A 22030-nucleotide genomic window follows, 5' to 3' on the forward strand; every position below is an offset into this window, starting at 1 on the left:
TTTAGTAAGTTGGGCAGGATTTAGATCCTCACCTAACTGCTGGCTGCACATTAGGAATTTAGGTTTCTTAGCTGTTGTTAGTTGCTAAGTCGTGCCTGATACTTTTCCAACCCCATGGACTGCAGCCTGCCAGGTTCTTCTGTCCGTGGGATTTCCCAAGCAAGTTTGGGATTTCCCTCTCCAGGGGATTTTTCCAGGGACTGAACCCATGTCTCCTGCATGGCAGTGGATTCTTTACCACTGAGCCACGTGGGAAGTCCCTTATCTAGAAATGAGGATAAAAATAGTAGCACTACTGTGAGGATTAAGAGTGCTAAGTCACTTCAGTCCTGTCAGTCTCTAGTCGACCCCATGGACTGTGGTCCACCAGGTTCCTCTGTCCCTGGGATTCTCCAGGCAAGAATACTGGAGTGGGTTGCCGTTTCCTTCTCCAGGGGATCTTCCCCAACCACGGATCAAACCAATGTCTCTTGCATCTCCTGCATTGGCAGGTGGGTTCTTTACCACTAGCACCACCTGGGAAGTCCTGTGAGGATTAAGCTTGGAGATTAATACTTTTTTTAGAAAAATACCTGACACATAGCAAGTATTATATAAAAATTAGCCAGTAGCTGTTTTGCATCAGAGCTTACCCTTCTTTTTAGGCTTTTACTGGTAGCTGCATTCAAGTTCATAATTCTTTATCTTCTCTATTTTCTTTACTAATATTCAGTCAACAAGCTTTTTTTCCCCCTATGCCTAGTATGTTTTTAATACTAAGAATAGAGAGACAAGAAAAAGAATAAAGAAAAGGATTCTGCCTCCTAATACACTTACTTTCCAATGAGGAGGACAATATGATGTTGAAAGAGAAGTATATATATTTTATAACAAGAGAAAAAAAAAAATGAGAGATTTCATGAAGTCCAGTGGATGAGAAAGCCCATGAAATAAAGGAGGCCAAGGAGGAATCTGAGTTAGGAGAGACACAATTTTTCTCTATGAAATATCAATTTCCAAAACAAGGACGTATTTCTCATAGAACCATAGATTTGGAGAATACTAAAGTAATGTTGATGTTATCCAGTCTAATACTCCTATCATTACCTCGTAGGGTTAAGAAATAAAAATTTCTGTGACTTCACATCATCTCAAAATGGAAGCAATCTTTGAAGTCACTTAATGTGCACAGCACATGATGTTGTGCAATGCTTGCCTTGCAATTATGTTCAGCAATAGGAAATCTACCACTGGAAGAAAGGTTATACTACTGGTGAATAACTGTCAGAAAACTGAACTCATTTTGAAGTAAAATTGTCTTTCTTGCAATTTCTCACATTGTTTCTAGGGCAAATATATTATTATTGTATTGATTATCTTTACACATACTTGGTTAATATTTAATTCTTATTTACATGCTATAAAGACTAAAGAACTATTACTTTTTGATCTCTCTGAATGATCTTAATCCTCAAAACCAGAAAAATAAGCCAGAAGAGAAGACACAATGTTCACTGAATTTTCTCTGAAATATCTGCTTTCTTTTCCTTTGTTGTTGTTATTTAGTCCATAAGTCAAGTCCAATTATTTTGTGACCCCAAGGATTGTAGCCTGCCAGGTTTTTCTGTCCATGGGATTTTCCAGGCAAGAATACTGGAGTGAGTTGCAATTTCCTTGTCCAGGGGATCTTTCCTACCCAGGGATCAAACCCAAGTCACCTATATAGCAGGCAGATTCTTTGCCACTAAGCCACCAGGAAAGACAACTAAAATGAAAATTTGCCAGTTTTCTTAGTTAATTCTTTACCACCCACTAAGTATGTCTACTTTGTTGATAGAATTTTTTCCCAAAATACTTGAGTAACAAATTTCAAAAGAAGCATTTTATAATAACCCCCAAACTTTATCCAGTATCAAAAATGGTTTCTGATGGTCATCTTTCAAGATTACATGTGGGAAAAGATAATTTTGTTATAAGTCCCTTAAGAAATACATGTCTATGACTGGAAGTATTTTCTGAAAAAAATGTTGCTCGAGAGATAAGATGCATTAGAAATTGTGGTGGAAAGATAAATTATTTTTTTAGTAAAAAGAATTGGATAAACCCTCAATTCTAATACTTCCTAGTCATGATTTCCTAGACAAAGACATTTAATTACTCTGATATATCATCTCTTCTCCTTGAAAATAGGTTCTATAACAAACACCTACCTTAGGAAATTTTTGTAACTTGCTATCAAGAAAATTAGGGGGAAAAATTAGGAGGAAAAAAAATCCTAAGTCCTGCAATGCAATGCTATGTAAGGTATGCGCAAAATTATTTTGGTGTGATTCTTGAAATTCTTGTAATGATTTGGTCTGCTTCTGCTTCTGAAGACATACTATTCAAGAATTGTACTATGCAATACATATTATCTACTAATATAAGTTAAGGGAGTGTGTAGAAATCACTTGTAAACTTTACCACCAAGAAAGAGCTTCCCAAGTGGAGATAGTGGTAAAGAATCTGCCTGCCAATGTGAAAGATGTAAGAGACATGGATCTGATCCCTGGGTCAGGAAGATCCCCTGGAGGAGGAAATGGTAACCCACTCCAGTATTCTTTCTGGGAGGACCCCACGGACTGAGGAGCCTGATGGGCTACAGTCCATATTGTCACAAAGAGTTGGACACAACTGAGCATTTGAGCACACCATTAAGAAAAACAAACCCAGTTAACTAAACAGGTATACATCCATTTTGTTGGAGAGGGGGAGGTTTAATATTATTACTGTCAAACATGTAATTGCTTTGTAAACTGTGTAACACTGTTTGCATAAATTATTAGAGTAATATTATTGCTTTTTATAATTATTAACATTAGACACATTTACTCCTTAGTAGAGGCCAAACCTGTCCTTCTCCCTCTTCCTTCATAAACTGCCCTGCATCAGTATTTGCCAGGTTTCTTTTAGGTATCTTGTAGAAATCACTGAGAATGGCGGCAGCAGGAAAAGTTAGGAGGAAAGTAAAAAATCTCTAGACAATCTTAATGAAAGCCACAGGTTTGTGTCAGTTCATGGGAGAAACAGTATTATTGACAAATTAATCATGAGAATTTAGCCTACGTATGTATTCAAACTGAAGAAGGAACTGATGAACCACTCCAGTATTCTTGCCTGGAGATTCCTATGGACTGAGGAACCTGGCAGTGTGAAGTCCATGGGGTCACAAAGAATAGGATGTGATTGAGCAACTAACACACACACACACACACACACACACACACACACAGAGGTATTCAAAGGCATTTCTTTCATTGCAGCAAAGCGTCCAGTCCATCTGATCACATAAATGTTTTCTGAAAGAAGTTACATTGCTTAATGAAAGTATAAAGATAATAATCCTCTACAACTTTGAAAGAAAAAGAAAATTTTACTTCTAGATATTTCTGTTTTCTCTCAACTTGCAGCAAGTTGACTTTTAGAATCTACTTTGATATGTAAGAATGTATATTTTCATCAGGTAGTACATAGTCTGCACTTAGAACAAACTGAAAGAAAGTTTATCCTTTTAAACAGAAAATAGGCTTTTTTTGTTTGTTTTTTGTTTCTTTTTAGGACTTTTGGATTGTTTTGTCAACCTAGATTTATATAGTCTTTTGTTGTTAAGCCTGTAAGAATAAATGACTTGTCAGGAAAGTCTGTTATATGCATAATCTAAAATACTCAAACAACTGGGGTAAAAATCATGTGTAGGAAAGAAAGGAATCAGTATGGATTTTGCTTACATAATCACATTATTTAGCAGTGAAGATCAGCATTAGCTTTCTCCATCAGAGTACATTACAGTTTTGCAGTCTTAAGGTCTAAATGGTCTCTACAGATTCATGTGAAATTTTAATTGCAATTCTGCATTCATTTATGACTTAATAAAAGGATTTAGACTATTTCCATTCTGGGGTGTACTAATTCATAATCAATGTTAAAAAAATCACAGCAGAGCAACTTCTCTTCTATTAATCTATTTTTAAAAATTTTAAACAGCAGACATAATCATTGTTAAAAAATCAAGTAAAGTTCAAAGCTATAAAAATTCTTCCAAAAAACAATGAAATGGAAATTAATGAATGAGAATACATTACTTTATGCAAAATAATTTAAATAATGAAAGATAATCTTCTTAATAGTTATTCATATATGTAATATTTATCCTTTGATTTTGCCAAATAATAACTTGACACAAGTCATTGATTTATGTCTCAGCAAATAAAATAACCATTAGCTGCATTATGACATATATTGTTACATGCAATCATTAAATATACAAGTTGGTGCCAAGCATAATTCCATAGAATACTACTATATTTTATAAATGAGATGCAGCAAAGTGAGACAAGAACTGTTGTGAAAAAACAGAAGTTCACACCTCACACAAGCTATGTGCATTGCCATTCCAGAGTTTCAATATGGAAATGGTTATTCTTTATTTCTAAAAATACTCTAAATATACATTTTTACATTTAATAAACCTATTAAATAACTATTTCCTGGGTATTTAACATAAAAATATATTTTGTATATTTATTTCCTATCACTGCTGTAACAAACTGCCAGAAATTTTTTGGCTTCGCAAAAACATCCATTTATTATCTCACAAGGGCTTCCCAGGTGGCTCAGTAGTAAAGAATCCTCCTGTCAATTCAGGCAGGAGATGTGGGTTTGATCCCTGAGTTAGGAATATTCCCCTGGAGAAGAAAATGGCTACCCACTCCAGTATTTTTGCCTGGAAAATCCCATGGATAGTGGAGCCTGGTGGGATCGCAAAAGAGTCAGACATGACTCAGCGACTAAAGAACAGTACCTGACAGTTCTGTAAGTCAGAAGTCCAGGAAAAGTGCAGCTGAGCTGATTCTCTGCTCCAGGTTTCATAAGAGCAAAATTAAAATGTAGACAAGGTTCTGTAGTTTTGGAATATTTGATAATGAATCTATTTATAAGTTCATTCAGGTTGTGGGAGAATTCAGTTCTATGTGGTTGTGGGATTGAGCTTCCCAGTTTCCTATCTGCCTCTTTGCTGGTCATTCTCAGCTTCCTGCTTTGTTTATCTCATACTCCTTCCTCCATCTTTAAATACAGCAAAGGCAGATTGAGTCTTCAAACTTCCAGTCTCTACTACCTGCCCTCAGCCTCGACTTCATTACTCTGCCACTTCTCTCTGACTCTCCTGGCTTTGTTTTTGTGTTTAGGCGCTCATGTCATGACACAATCATCCCAGATAACCACTCTATCTTAAAGTTCGTTGATTAGTCAACTCAGTTCCATCTGCTAAGTGCTTTCAGAGCAATATCTAGATTAGTGCTTGATTGAATAACCAGGGAATTTTGGCAGAGAAAGGCATTTTTAGAATTCTTCCTACCAGTTTCCCTCATTGTCAGGTTTATCAATTTTTCATGCTTGCTATTTATTTAAGCACTTAGTGGTTAAAGTTGGTGGATGAATCATGACCCTCACCAAATCTGTCATTCAGCTAAACTTACTGCATATCTAAATATATTAAATGCTGTATTAGGAAATTAAATATAAAAGTGAAAAGATGTGGTCACACTACCATTGAATTCAAAATATTGTTGAGGCTTTTTATGATTGAAGAAATGAGAAGGAAAATTTGGTTATCTGTTCAATAGAAAACTAACATTATCTAGTCGAGTTTAAATTTCTCAAACGTGATCATCTATTCATAATTAATTTAATTAGAATCAAATGATAAGACATTATTTAACAAATTGTTTACAGAAAACTTTCAGTTCTTAAGGAGACCACTGGTTCCTCTCTTTAGTTAACCCCCAACTCCCTGGTCAGGGCTTCCCTGGTGGCTCAGATGGTAAAGAATCTACCTGTAATGTGGAAGCCCCATGTTCAATCCTGGGTCGGGAAGATCCTCTGGAGAAGAGAATGACAACCCACTACAGTATCCTTTCCTGAAAAATTGCATGGACACAGAAGGCTGGTGGGCTATAGTCCATGGTGTTGCAAGATGTTGGACACAGCTAGGTGACCAACACACACACATACGCACAAGTCCCTAGTCATGCTTACCTGTGAGTCAAATTAGAAACCCAAAAAGAGGGTATTAGAAAGCTAGGAAAAGAGCCCCTGACTATTCCTCATGGTCCTATGGTAATGAGGCCCCAAACCATTGGATCCTTACACTGGGTTGCTTCAAGTTATGCTCTAAGTTAGCTCTAAGCTGGCCCCTGACAAAGACAGACATCCTGTAATGCAGTGAGTAATTAAGGCTTATGACTTTAGTGAAAATGTGTGTGGGCTGTTCTTGTTCAGTTGCTTAGTCATGCCCAGCTCTTTGTGACTCCATGGACTATATAACACAGCACACTTCCATGTCCTTCACTATCTCCCAGAGTTTGCTCAAACTTATGGCCATTGAGTCAGTGATGACATTGGACCATCTCATCCTCTGTTGCCCTTTTTCTTCTTGCCCTCAATCTTTCCAGCATCAGAATCTTTTCCAATGAATTGGCTCTTCCCATCAGGTGACCAAAGTATTGGAGCTTCACCTGCAGCATCAGGGTTGTTTGCTTTAGGACTGAATGGTTTGATCTTGCTGTCCAAGGTACTCCCAGCATCTTCTCCTACACCACAGTTCAAAAGGATCAATTCTTCAGCTCTCAGCCTTCTTTATTGTCCAGCTCTCACATCTGTACATGATTGCTGGAAAAACCAGTAGCTTGAATGTATGGACCAGCTTTGACTATAGAGACCTTTGTTAGCAAAGTGATGTCTCTGCTTTTTAATACACTGTCAAGGTTTGTCATAGCTTTTCTTCCAGAGAGCAAGCATCCTTTAATATAATGGTTGCAGTAACTGTCCTCAGTGATTCTAGAGCACAGGAACATGAAGTCTGTCACTGTTTCCAATTTTTTCCAGATCTATTTGTCATGAAGTTATGGAACCGGATGCCATGATCTTAGTATTTTGAATGTTGAGTTTAAGTCTTCTTTTTCACTCTCTTCTTTCATCTTCATCAAGAGTCTCTTTACTTCCTCTTGAATTTCTTCCATTAGGGTGATGTCATCTGCATATCTGAGGATATTGATATTTCTCCCAGAAATCTTGATTCCAGGTTGTGATTCATCCAGTTGGGCATTATGCATGTTGTACTCTGATAAAGTTAAATAAACAATGTGACAATATACAGTCTTGATGTCTTCCTTTTCCAGTTTTGACCAATCTACTGTTTTATTTCCAGTTCTATTACTTCTTGACCTGCTTACAGATTTCACAAAAGGCAGGTAAGGTGGTCTGGTATTCCCATCTCTTTAAGAATTTTCCAGTTTGTTGTGATCCACACAAAACTTTTAGCATAGGCAATGAAGCAGAAGTAGATTTTTTTTTTTTTTTTCTGGAATTCTCCTGCTATTCCTATGATCCAAAAATGTTGGCAATTTTATCTCTGATTCCAGCCTGTATACCCGGAAGATCTCAGTTCAAGTACTGTCCAAGCCTAGTTTGATGGATTTTGAGCATTACCATGCTAGCATGTGAAATGAGCACAATTGTGCAGTAGTTTGAACATTCTTTGGCATTGCCTTTCTTTGAGATTGGGATGAAAACTCAGTCCTGTGGCCTCTGCTGAGTTTTTCACATTTGCTGGAATATTAAGTGCAGCAGTTTAACAGCATCATCTTTTAGGATTTGAAATAGCTCAACTGGAATTCCATCACTTCCACTTACTATGTTCATAGTAATGATTCCTAAGGTCCACTTAACTTCACACTCCAGAATGTCTAGTTCTAAGATGAGTGACCACACCATCATTGTTATCCAGGTCATTAAGACATATTTTGTACAGTTTTTCTGTGTGTTCTTGCCATCTCTTCTCAATCTCTTCTGCTTCTGCTATATCCTTGCCATTTCTGTCCTTTATTATGTCCATCTTTGCATGAAATATTCCCTTGGTATCTCTCATTTTCTTGAAGCAATCTCTAGAATTAAATATCTACTGAGCAAGGCTCTGGCACAAGAACAGGACCCCGTTTTCTCAATAGCCTGGACTCACATCAGGAAGCTTGCAGAAAACTCTTATCTTCATCCATCAGAGGGTAGACAGAATGAAAGCTCAGTCACCAAAATCTATTCAAAATCATCACATGGATCATAGCCTTGTGTAACTCAATGAAACAATGAGCTACGCCATGCAGGGCCACCCAAGATGGATGGATCATGGTAGAGTTCTGACAAAATGTGATCCACTGGAGAAGGGAGTGGTGAACCACTTCAACATTCTTGCCTTTAGAAACCCATGAACAGTATGAAAAGGCAAAAAGAACTGACACTGAAAGATGAGCTCCCCAGGTTAGTAGGTGTCCAATATGCTACTTGGGAAGAAGGGAAGAGTGGAGAAATAGCTCTAGAAAGAATGAAGAAGCTGAGTCAAAGTGGAAACTTATTCTCGCCTGGAGAATCCCATGGGCGGAGATGCCTGGTGAGCTACAGTCCATAGTGTCACAAAGAGTCAGACATGACAAGCAAATTACCATGCATGCATGGCCAAGAATCCCTTAGAAGAGATGGAGTAGCCTTCATAGTTAACAAGAGTCTGAAATACCATACTTGGGTGCAATCTCAAAAGTGATAGAATGATCTTGGTTCATTTCCAAGGCAAACCATTTAACATCACAGTAATCCAAGTCTATCCCCCAGTCACTAATGCCAAATAAGCTGAAGTTAAATGGTTCCATGAAGACCTACAAAACCTTCCAGATCTAGCAACAACAACAAAAAGATGTCCTTTTCATCATAGGGGACTGGAATGCAAAAGTAGGAATTTAAGAGATATCTGGAGTAACAGGCAAGTCTGGGCTTGGAGTACAAAATGAAGCAGAGAAAAGGCCACCAGAGTCTTGCAAAGAGAATGCACTGGTCATAGAAAACACTGTCTTAACAACACAAGAGATGACTACTCACGAACATCACCAGATGGTCAATACTGAAATCAAATTAATTATATTCTTTGCAACTGAAGATGGGGAAGTTGTATACAGTTAGCACAAACAAGACCTGGAACTGACTGTGACTCAGATCATGAGCTCCTAACTGTAAAATTCAGACTTAAAGTGAAGTAGGGAAAATCACTAGACCATTCAGGTATGACAGTGAAAGTGAAGTCACTCAGTCATGTCCGACTCTTTGCGACCCCATAGACTGTAGCCCACTAGGCTCCTTTGTCCATGGGATTTTCCAGGCAAGAATACTGAAGTGCACTGTCATTTCCTTCTCCAGAAGATCTTCATGAGCCAGGGATTGAACCCAGGTCTCCCTCATTGTAGGCAGATGCTTAACTTCTGAGCCACCAGGACCTAAATCAAATTCCTTATGTTTATACAGCAGAAGTGACAAATAGATTCAAGGGATTAGATCTGATAGACAGAGTGCCTGAAGAACTATGGATGGAGGTTCATAACACTATACAAGAGGCAGTGACCAAAACCATTCCCAAGAAAAAGAAATGCAAAAAAGGCAAAGTGGTTGCCTGAGGAGATCTTACAAATAGCTGAGAAAAGAGAAGTGAAGGGCAAAGGAGAAAGGGAAAAATGTACCAATCTGAATAAGAATTCCAAAAAATAGAAAGATAAGATATAATGCCTTCCTAAGTGGACATTGTAAAGAAATCGATGACAATAGTAGAATGAGAAGAGACCTTTGAAACTTGGTTAATCTGCTGTCAAAACCACTAAATTTAATTAAGGGCAGGGGTGCCTTGTGGGATTGTCACTGCAGACCCCTTCCTCCAGGATGCTCTGACTTTTTCTACAGAAGAGGGGAAGGCAGGTAATGAGAGGACAACACACTTGAGACCCACTTCTTCCTTGACTGATGGTTACTTGGGCTTTGACACATTAGACCCACTCTGGGGAGGATGCTGCCCTGGAAACCATGTCTGGACCATGCTGGCAGAGACAATTGCAGCCCTGCAAGCCACCCTGGTTGTTGTTTGTGCTTATAGAGATGGTGTCTGAACAGTAGGCAACGAGACTACTAACAAGACTTGGTTTCTAGTATTGTCTGTAGTAGTCCCACTGGTTATCAGGTTCAGTTAACCTCCCTTATGAGGTGGTCACCTCCTCTCTTCCCGCTGAGTCTGGAGATGAATTAGAGAGTCTTGCCAGCTTTTACAAAGACCTTCAGGCTGGCTGTTAAAAATAAACAAATCTGGGAGTTAGGCCAAGGTCTTCCTGCCCCCAGAGATGAGCCACATGTTAGGGTCATGGTTTAATGGGGGTGATTGGAGGATACTGTACTTTTTTGGCCTTTTGTATAGGAGAGCACAGGTGACTTTGATGCCTGAGTCACCTGGCACCATAATGGGGAAACTGATAATGTTCTCTGGGTTTCATTCTAAATTCACAACCGCTGGGAGGACTCTTGTTCAGTCCTGGCTAAGAGTGGATCCTTTCGGAACTCTCTATCTTCTATTATTATGGATCCCATTAATGAATGCACTACTGGTATGAACATGTTCTCTATGGGCACTCCTGCTCACCTTTGTTCTCAAGCCTTAATGAGAATTGCTCCAGTTAAGACTGTCTTAGTGAGACATAGGGATGACTATGAACCAATCTAGCTACCAATGTCTAATGCCACTGTCTCCCTAAAGCAATAGCAGATGAGGAGAAATACCTAGTTATTTCTGAGCTTAAGGAAACCAAATTCCTCTGTGAGACTATTTCTCCATTCAATAGTCCTATCTGGCCTGCATGAAAGCCTTTAAGATTCACCACTTGTTGAAGGCAATTCAATACTGTAATCAAGACAATGACTGGCATGGTGAGTGTCATAGAAGCTATTGTTGGAGCTAAAATAATGCAGCAGTTGATATAAGTGCCTTCATCCGCATCCTTCTGCACCAAGATGATCAGGTTCAGTTTTCCTTTATGCAAAATGGGATTCAAGACAACTTTACCTCTACAAGGCTGAAATCCCCTGGCTACTGCCTGTCTTCTATTGATATGTCATGATCTAGAAAAACTATCTGCTCCAAGAGGGAGGATTAGCCTTTCTCTTTATTGGTGACATCTTCCTGGTGAGTTGAGAACAAGGGCCATGCCCAACAGGGGCTGGAAAACCTACTGCCCACATATGGCAAAACAGTTGACATGCACAAGTTTTAAGATCTTGCAACTTAAGTAAAATTCCTGGGTAAAATTTGGGAAGAAGCATGATATCTCATTTAGAGGAGAGGACTGCCAAGAATTTGACCCTCTGTCTTGACAGATGGGAGGGGAATTTGGGGAGAATGGATACATGTATATGTATGGCTAAGTTCCTTTGTTGTTCACCTGAAACTATCACAACATTGTTAACTGACTATACCCCAATACAAAATAAAACATTTTAAGAAAAGGCGGCCCAGTGATTGGTAGACCTATTTGGTTACTGAGTCTCTTACTTTTCCTGTGAAGAAGATCTGATGCTACTTATCTCCTGGGTTACTAAAAAGGCCACTGGCTCTGAGTGGGGCCCTGAACAATAGGATACCCTGGAGGCGCTCCATCAAGCTACTTAGCTTGCTCTTTCCTGGGACAACCACCCCCCCCCCCCCCAATTTACATTTGCCATTAGAGTTACAGATCACAGCAACCTCTCAGTTTATCAGTTAGAACCTACCCTTTAGTCTTCTGGACCCACAGGCTCCTAGAGGTGGCTAAAAGGTAAACATCTTTTGAGAGGCAATTACTGGCCTGTTATTGGGTCTGGGAGGCTAGTGGCCACAAGATTCATAGTTCTAAAGTAGTATTACATTTGGAAATTCCAATCATGTCATGGGTCTAAAAAGAGACTTCAATTTGCCTGATAGAGGAGGCTCAAGCTTTCTCTGGTGAAGCACAAATGGTAATTTCTGGCCCAGCTGCTGTCTCATAACTCCAAGAGTAGGTCCCAGGAGTGCTCCCCTGCCTCCCAAGAGGAAATATTCTCCACTAGTGCAATGGGCATTCAGACACAGTGACTTCCTGAAACCCTGCATGGGACTGATTTACTGATGTCTCTTTCCAGTTAAGTTCTACTAGGATGGAAGAAAGTGTGGCTGCAATCCAATTGGAGATAGCTCTGTCGGTTACTGAATGAAGTGAAGGAGATGTGGAACAATGGGCAGAGCTTCATGGTTTTCCAGGCCACCACAGAATGTGCCATGTTACAATTTCAAAGAGTGTGGCTAATGGTCTGCTTGTTTAGTTGAGATTGGCAAGCATGAGACTGGCGTATAAATAAGCCTTGTGACCCTTTCCTTGAGGAAAGGAGATTTAGGTAAATTTAGATATTACTAATAAGCTTTTTTATTAAATCTATAGATGCTCACCTCTACACTAAACAGGGAGAAGAACCAATGAGTAGAGCAGGACTGTCAGCTCAACATGGAGAATGAGTTAGTTTTTCTCTTTCCCAGAGCAAATAGATTCATTGCGATCTTTGGAGGACAGCCATGGAAATTCAGATTGCATCCAAACTGGGCCTGGAGACTGTCACTGCTGTCAGAATGTGCCACAACAGCATGGAAAAGCTATCCCACCTAACAGATAAATCACATGGGCCCTCTCATCCTATCTGGAGTGGTCTCACTCAATTTTTTTTTTTTTTAATTTATTTATTTATTTATTTTTTTCACTCAATTTTGAGTGTAGTTGATACTTTCTTCCAGTTTGACTTAACCATTCCTGCCTGCACATTCCCCTGACTTAGGCCATACCATACAAAACCTACTTGTTTCTGTTTAGTCACTAAGTCAGGTCTGACTCTTTTGAGAACCCATGGATTATAGCTGCCAGGGTCCTCTGTCCATGGAATTTCCCAGGCAAGAATACTGGAGTGGGTTACCCTTTCCTTCTCCAGGTGGTCCTCCCAATCCAGGGATCAAACACCCATCTTCAGCATTGGCAAGTGGATTCTCTACCACTGAGCCTCCTTGGAAGACCCAAGCCCTGATAGTCAATGTTTATATCCTGTTCAGTTTCCATTATTGTTGTTCAGTCACTCTGTCCTGTCTGGCTCTTTGCAACCCCATGGACTGCAATACACCAGGCTCCCCTGTCCTTCACCATCTCCTGGAGTTTTCTCAAGCTGATGTCCAATGAGTCAATGATGCCATCCAACCATCTTGTCCTCTGTCATTCTCTTCTCCTCCTGCCTTCAATTGTTCTCAGCATCGGGATCTTTTCCAATGAATATTCAGGGTTGATTACCTTTAGGATTGACTCGCTTGATCTCCTTGCAGTCCAAAGGACTCTCAAGAGTCTTTTCCAACACCACAGTTCAAAAGCATCAGTTCTTGGGTGCTCAACTTTCTTTATGAAACTCTCAAATCCATACATGACTACTGGAAAAAGCATAGCTTTGACTAGACGGACTTTTGTGGCAAAGTAATATCTCTGCTTTTTAATACTGTCTAGTTTTGTCATAGCTTTTCTTCCAAGGAGCAAATGTCTTTTAATTTCATGGCTGCAATCACTACCTGCAGTGATTTTGGAGCCCAATAAAATAAATTCTGTCACTGTTTCCCTATCTATTTACCATGAAGTGATGGGACCAGATGAAATTAATTTTGTCTTTCGAATGTTGAGTTTTAAGCCAGCTTTTTCTCTCGGCTTTTTAGCCTTTATCAAGAGGCTATTTAATTCCACTTCACTTCTGCCATTAGGGTGGTTTCATCTGCATATCTGAGGTTATTGATATTTCTCTTGGCAATCTTGATTCCTGCTTATGCTTCATCCAGCCTGACATTTCACATGATGTACTCTACATATAAGTTAAAATAAGCAGGGTGACAATATACTGCCCTGACTTACTCCTTTCCCAATTTTGAGCCAGTCCATTGTTCCATGTCTGGTTCTAAATGTTGCTTCTTAACCTGCATACAGAAGGCAGGTAAGGTGGCTGGTATTCCCATTGCTTTAAGAATTTTCCACTGTTTGTTGTGATCCACAAAGTCAAAGGTTTCTGTGTAGTCAATAACGCAAAAATACAAGTTTTCCTTAGATTCTCTTATTTTTTCTACAAGCCAATGGATGTTGGCAATTTGATCTCTCATTCCTCTGCCTTTTATTAACCCAATTTGTACATCTTTAAGTTCTAGGTTAATTTACTGTTGAAACCTAACGACGAATTTTGAGCATTACTTTGCTAGCATATGAAATGAGTGCAACAGTGCAGTAGTTTCAGTTCTTTCTCTTTGCCCTTCTTTGGGATTGAAAGGAAAACTGTCCTTTTCCAGTCTTGTGACCACTGTTAAGTTTTCCAAATTTGCTGGCATATTGAGTGCAGCACTTTCACAGCATCATCTTTTAGGATTTGAAATAGCTCAGTTGGAATTCCATCACCTCTACTAGCTTTTCTTATAGCGATGCTTCCTAAGGCCCCCTTGAGTTTGCAATCCAGGATGTCTGGCTCTAGTGACCATACCTTCGTGGTTATCTGGGTCATTAAAATCTTTTTATATAGTTCTTCTATGTATTCTTGCCACCTCTTCTTAATATCTTCCAGTGGCGATTACATCTGATAAAAACCCTGGATCTGTAGCCCACATCAATGGGTCTAATTGGAGTATATGATATACTCAATATGCTGCCTATCATTTCCCAAGCCATGGGGTGAGGGTGGGGGGGTTCATTGTTTTAATGGAAAATAAAAGGATGAGTTCAAGTGGTTTATGGGAAAGGACAAGATAATGCCAGTTACTTTATTTCAAATAAATGCACTCCTTTTACAATTGCAGACACTTCAGTCTTTATGGAGTTTTCCTGTAAGAGTTTTCCATCCACTTCATCCCTGTTCCAAAGATTCAAATAGATTGTCAGTGTGGATGGCTATTAAACTACATGACTTGAAAGAAAGTGAAAGTGAAGCCATTCAGTTGTGTCTGACTTTGCAACCCCATGGACTGTAACCTACAAGGCTCCTCTGTCCATGGGATTTTCCAGGCAAGAGTACTGGAGTGGGTTGCCATTTCCTACTCCAGGAGATCTTCCCAACCCAGGGATTAAACCCGGGTCTCTCGCATTGTAGGCAGACTCTTTACGTCTGAGCCATGAGGGAAGACACAAGACTTGAGAGACAAAAATTCCTTCCTCCTTGGTTGACAACTCAGATGCAGAAGATGAGCTTTTGCCTATGGTTACCTCCATTTTGACTCACTACCTTTCTACTCTTAGCCCTTCCTATTCTCCTACTCTTTCACCTGCTACTCAATAAAATAGCAGGAGTCTTCTGCTGGAGGTTCCTTGGTAATGAGTGAGAGAAACTCCCCCATCTGTGCTGATCCACAGCTGGGTCAGTACCTCACCTGGTGCCGTTCTGTGGCAGATAGTTGAGAGGAAGCACCACTTTTGGTCTCTTTCTTGCACTGTCAGAGTAAATGAATAAAGACTTTCAAAAATTACTATTGGATAATTGTTTTACAATATTGTGTTAATTTCTGCTGTACAGTGAAGTGAATCAGCTATATGTACACTTAGATCAGTAGAAACAGTGGCTGACTTTATTTTGGGGATCTCCAAAATCACTGCAAATGGTGATTGCAGCCATGAAATTAAAAGATGCTTACTCCTTGGAAGGAAAGTTATGATCGATCTAGACAGCATATTAAAAAGCAGAGACATTGTTTTTCAAACAAAGGTCCATCTAGTCAAGGCTATGGTTTTTCCAGTAGTCATGTATGAATGTGAGAGTTGGAATATAAAGAAAACAGAGCACAGAAGAATTGATGCTTTTGAACTATGGTGTTGGAGAAGACTCTTGAGAGTTCCTTGGGCTGCAAGGAGAGCCAACCAGCCCATCCTAAAGGAAATCAGTCCTGAATATTCATTGGAAGGACTGATGTTGAACTGAAACTCCAATATTTTGGCCACCTGATGCTAAGAGCTGACTTATTAAAAAGACCCTGATGCTGGGAAAGATTGAAGGCAGGAGGAGAAGGAGACGAAAGAGGATGAGATGGTTAGATGGTATCACCAACTCAATGGACGTGAGTTTGGGTAAGCTCCAGGAGTTGGTGATGGACAGGGAGGCCTGGTGTGCTGGGATTCATGGGGTCACAAAGAGTCAGACACGACTGAGCGACTGAACTGAACTAAACTGAACACATAGATCCCTCCTTCTTGGACTTCCCTCCCACTACTCCCCAAAGCCTGCCACACAAAGCATCAGACTGAACTTCCTGTGCATTGTAGCAGGTTTCCCCTAATTATGCATTTGACACGTAGTAGTGTATGTATTTTGATTCTAGTCTCCTACTTTGCCCCATCCTCCCTTTCCCTCACTGTGCCCACATGTCTGTTCTCTGCTTCTGCATCTTTATTCCTGCCTTGAAAATATTTTGTTGTTTTCAGTTTCTCTCTTTGTGTTAATTTATTGATCATCTTGACATCTGGTTGGCCTTGGATATATAGAACTCCCACAAATTCCTTTTTTTTTTTTTTACTTATAATTTAGTTAATTTTATTTTGATTCCTTCCAACTACTGCATGGACTTCCCTGGTAGTTCAGTGGTAAAGAATCTGCCTCCTAGTGTAGGAGGTATGGGTTAAATCCCTGGGTGGGGAAGATCCCCTAGAGAAGGAAATGGTAACCCACTCCAGTATTCTTCCCTGGGAAAACCCGTGGACAGAGGAGCCTGGCAGGCTAAAGTCCATGGGGTTCCATAGAGTTGGACACAGCTTAGCTACTAATCAGCAAACAAGATACAGTTCTTAATCTTATGAGTCCTCTTATAATAGATTTGGATTATGCAACATGCAAAAAAAGTTTTATATTTTTTATGAAGCATTTTTATAAAGTACTAAAACCAAGCAATGTCTTGTGGGCATCCCATACATGAAAGCCTTTCTGTTCTCCATTTCATATAGGCAAGACTCCAGCCACTATAATCTTCCATGAGTAATAAATGGTGGATTTGACGAACAGTTCAGCATTCCCAAGTAGTGCAGTGGTAAAGAATCTGCCTGTCAATGTGGGGGACATGAGTTTGATATCTGAGTCAGAAAAAAACCCTGGAGTAGAAAAAGGCAACCCCCTCCGGTATTCTTGACTGCAAAATCCCATGGACAGAGGAGTTTAGTGGGCTACATTCCTTGGGATTTCAAAGAGTTGGACATGGCTGGGCACATACAGTCTTCTCCTCTCTTCTAATCATGGAAGGAGCAGCCAAGAAATCACCCAAGAAAACATTAAAGAGACAAAGAAGCTCATCAAGGTTAGAAGAACATCAGGTTCTCTGGAGTTGACAGTTTTTTGAGGCAGAAATCCAGTGTCTATCCCTTTGCTGGCAAAACACTAAATCTACTCTTTTCTATTTCACCCAAATGTACAGCACAGGGGTACAGAGAGGCCAAGCTTTTGGGCATAAGACCACATTTTAAATACTCGACATGTCCTAATGCTCTTAATTCACAATGGCTATTTTTGATCTTTACTCAGTAACTACCTGTACTTTTCTGTTACTGCAAATTAAAAATAATTGCAAGATGATTGGCCATATTATGAATTTGCAGCAATATGAAATGCTTTTGGTTGAATTACTACATCTACACATACTACCATTGGCCTTCTAGTAATTTTTACTGGATTCCACTAAAATTCAGAGTAACATCTGAACCAGCTGTAAAATAAAACAAAAAAGGTTATATTTAGAGAAATAATTGAAAAAAAAATTTTTTTCTAACACTAGATAATGAGAGAGGGAGAAATTGTAACATCATAGGTCAGTAAACAAAGGATCAAATTATATAGATTATGATATCTAATCTCTATATGTGAAGAAATGAAACTAATGAGAGTTAAAATGCAGTGTCAAAGCTCCCACAATTATAAGTGGTAGCTAAATGACTAAAATTTGTTTATCCTGTTTCAATGGAAAAGAAATGTACACATAACTGATAAGGAGAGTAGGATCCTGTCAATTGGAATAGGTATTAGAGAAGAAAGCCTGAACTTCTTATGAACCCCAGCTTCTTATAAACCCTTCTCTTCAACATTGCACAGGAGTCTGTTCTCCCTTGTTTTGAAAACAAAATAATAAAAGAACCACACCAAACATAAGCAAAGAAAGCAACAACAGAGCTGTTTTGTTCACTTTAATTCCTTCCCTCACAAATAATCATTGACTCCAGGTTAAATACCACTGTTAAATCTCAGTACCATTTGGGTAGAGAAGTAAAAAGTCTGATGCAGCAAGAAACAGCATTCACATCAAAGTCATTTTAGGTTCTGGTAAGGATATGAATGAAACCAAGAAGACATAGGTGGAAAGATTGATCTTGAGTGTTTTAGGCAAGGATGGATGAATATAAAAATGAAGATAAAAACAAATTTATATATGAAGTCTACTCATTCATACTTAGGATTCAGCATAATCCTCAAATCATACTGACTAGGAGCTGGTTTTTGTAGTGTACATGTGGCTTCTTGGGGAGAACAGTGGTAAAGAAACAGCCTGCCAATGCAGGAGGCACAAAAGACATGAGTTCGATCATTGGTTTGGAAAACCCCTTGGAGTAGGAAATGGTAACCCACTCCAGTGTTCTTGCTTGTGAAATGAAAATATCTCTTGCCATATCAATAAACAAGAGATGTCATAGCCATCAGTGATTCCTGGCCACCAAATGTGAATGAAAGTGAAAGTGAAAGTTGCTCAGCTGTGTCCGACTATTTGCAACCCCATGGACTATACAGTCCATAGGATTCTCCAGGCCAGAATACTGGAATGGGTATTTTCCCTTCTCCAGGAGAAATGTGAATGAGGGCTCCTCAAACAGAGATCCAGCAGGTGCCCACAGTGATTGCTGAGAAGCTGGTGAAATGTAAGAAGCAACCACCTGCCAGTACTTAAGGTGAAAAATAAACAGGATTTGGCCCTAAAGAGCTGAGGTACATATAAAAGAAATCAATTCAGTGAGCCCAGAGGCTTGCATCTTCCCATACAAACAATTATAAATTCCTTAATTGGATATCTTATCTTTGGTGTTTAGACTGCCTGCCCACTTTGCTGCAAAACTGTGTATACCCTGATGCCCCATCCAGCTTCCTTGGAACAGTTTTCTTATAGTTACTGAGATGCTGTCTCCAGGCTTGGAGTCCTAAACAATCCCACCAAATAAAATAGCACTCTACTTTTAAGTTGTGGCTATATATCTTAGTTGACACTTGGAAAATCCCATGGACAAAGGAGCCTGGTGGGCTGCAGTCCATGGAGTTAAAAAAGAGACAAGACTGAGCATGCATGCATGACGATAGTGGTAGATGTTAAACTGAAGCCTGTAGATATTATGTGCAAGTGTAAATGAGTTCAATGTACTAGACTTTCATTAGCATAATATTGAGGAATAGAACAGAAGTTCAGAGTGAAGTGAAGATATTAGAATGGATTATCTGGAAACAACTGGAAATATCTTCATTGTATGCTCCTTGGGAAAGCTCAATGAATGATACTGAAGGGGTACCATAATGTTAAGAAGGCCAGGTTTAGGACTGGAAAATGTTGCCACCTCCCTGGAGTCTAATATTCCAGAATGGAAGAATCTAGATGGCAGCAGTTAATCATCAGTGGCAAGCGGGTTGGTTAGTCGCTAAGTTGTGTTTGGCTCTTTTGCAACACTGTGGACTGTAGACTGCCAGGTTTCTCTGTCCATGGGATTTCCCAGGCAAGAATACTTGAGTGGGTTATTATTCCCTTCTCCAGGGGATCTTCTCAATCCAAGGATCGAACCCATGTCTCCTGCATTGAAGGCAGATTTTTTTTACCACTGAGTCACCAGGGAAGCACTGCCCAGAGGCAAGATGGATATAACAAAAATAAGAACAGGGGGGCCTGAGTGGCATTTAGACCACCTAGATCCATGGGTATCTATGGAATTCATCTTAAAGTCCTAGAGTGAGACTGATGGGTTTCCATTTAGGGTATTTCTTCATTTGAATAAATGAAAGCTAATACTAGTCACTACAATAGAAAATTCTATTAATAACTCTACTCACAATTTGTAGACCAATGTACATTCACAGACTCTGAATATGTTAATTTAATGGGGATAATAAGATTCTTTGAGGAGTATATACAATGAATATAGACACAAGTGTATGTAACAAACTTCCCTCTGATTCTACCCCAAAGGGATCTTCAGATTTTGCTAAGAGTACACATGCACTGAGAAGAGATAACCTAACATCTTTAAAGACTGTTTGATTTGGATGACATTGAAATGCTATGGTGGTTCTCTTGTTACAGTGGGACCCATAGAGGCTGCACAATAAATTGAGTTTCATAGTGAAGTTTCATCTCAGTGCAGGTACAATGGTTCCATAAACCATCTCTGTGATTATCTCCAGAGAAATTAGAAAAAATTAATAATAACTGAGATATACTAACAGCTGGAAGAGCTCTCTCTTTGATTTCCTGATGTGTTAGGACAGTGGTTCTCAAATTGTTGCTTATCTCAGAATCTCCTGATTCTGGCAAGGCTGGCTACACTTTGTGAGGCACAAGGCAAAGTGAAGATATACAAACTCTTGTTCAAAGAGCAGGAGAAAAGGCTCTTTAATGTACATACTAAGCTTTTTCTTTTCTTCCAGAACATTTCTTTTGATTTTTCATGGTGCTTTTTATTTGCTATTTAATGTCATTCTGTGGACTTCCCTCATAGCTCAGTTGGTAAAGAATCTGTCTGCAATGCAGAAGACCTGGGTTTGATTCCTGGGTTGGGAAGATCCCCTGGAGAAGGAAATGGCAATCCACTCCAATATTCTTGCCTGGAAAATCCCATGGACAGAGGAGCCCTGCAGGCTACAGTCCACAGGGTTGCAAGAGTCAGATATGGCTTAGCAACTAAACCACCACCACCAATGTCATTCTAAATAAAGAAACACTCAAACTACTGGGCTTCCCTTGTGGCTCAGCTGGTAAGCAATCTGCCTGCAATGCAGGAGACCTGGGTTCGATCCCTGGATTGGGAAGATCCCCTGGAGAAGGGAAAGGCTATCTGCTCCAGTATTCTGGTCTGGAAAATTCCAGATGAGGTGGCCGAGTGGTTAAGGTGATGGACTGCTAATCCATTGTGCTCTGTACGTGTGGGTTCGAATCCCATCCTCATCAAATGTAGATTTTTCTTAGGTGACTTCTCTGGTGGCTTAGATGGTGAAGCATCTGCCTACAATGTGGAAGATCTGGATTCGATCCCTGAGTCAGGAAGATCCTCTGGAGAAGGAAATGGCAACCCACTCCATTAATCTTGCCTGGCAAATCCCATGGATGGAGGAGTCTGGTAGGCTACAGTCCATGGGGTTGCAAAGAGTTGGACACAACTCAGTGACTTCACTTTCTTTCTTTTTTTCTTTCTTTCAACTACTAGCATGAATTTACTCTTCATCTTTATTTTGCATAATGCTAGTTTTAAATGTCTATAGCAGATAATTTAAAGCACATGAAGAAGCACCAAAAGCACCAATCTGTATTCTGTGGTTGCTCTCTGAAGAGTGCCCAGAGCTGGCCAGAAGAAACAGAGGTTTGAAGCTTGGAAGGAGAAAGACTGTATCCCCTCAGGCATGGAGCCACCCTAAGGTGGTGCTTCCAGGTATGGGAAGACTCTCACAGTGGCCTGAGGCATTAGTATCTAGCCATGGACATGACAAATATTTTTCTCTGAATTCTCATTATCAAGAAAGAACATAGAGTTTGTCTTTATATAATAAAAGTGGCAGTATGCTTTAATAATCTTGTAGCTCTTGTTGCAATGTGATTATATTCTTTGCCCTGAAATAGTCTACAAAAACTGGCTTAAAATTCAACATTCAAAAAACAAAGATCATGGCATCTGGTCCTATCACTTCATGACAAATAGATGGGGAAACAGTGGAAACAGTGACAGACTTTATTTTCTTGGGCTCCAAAATCACTGCAGATGGTGATTGCAGCCATGAAATTAAAAGATATTCGTTCCTTGGAAGAAAAGCTATGAAAGCTCCTTGGAAGAAAACCTACACAGCATATCAAAAACAGAGACTATACCGACAAAGG

The 22030-nt window shown here is 39.6% G+C and overlaps 1 protein-coding gene and 1 non-coding gene across 3 annotated transcripts in view; one reads left to right on the forward strand and one right to left on the reverse strand.

Moving 5' to 3' along the window:
* KLHL1 (kelch like family member 1) overlaps nucleotides 1–22030 on the reverse strand; it is a 460807-nt gene that overhangs the window by 187307 nt on the left and 251470 nt on the right. The gene's annotated exons all lie outside the window — the stretch shown is intronic.
* TRNAS-GCU (transfer RNA serine (anticodon GCU)) lies at nucleotides 21028–21109 on the forward strand. The gene has a single exon. It is a non-coding gene; the product is annotated as a tRNA-Ser (tRNA).

Source organism: Muntiacus reevesi, chromosome 11 (assembly GCF_963930625.1).
Source record: "Muntiacus reevesi chromosome 11, mMunRee1.1, whole genome shotgun sequence".
NCBI classification, from domain to species: Eukaryota; Metazoa; Chordata; class Mammalia; order Artiodactyla; family Cervidae; genus Muntiacus; species Muntiacus reevesi.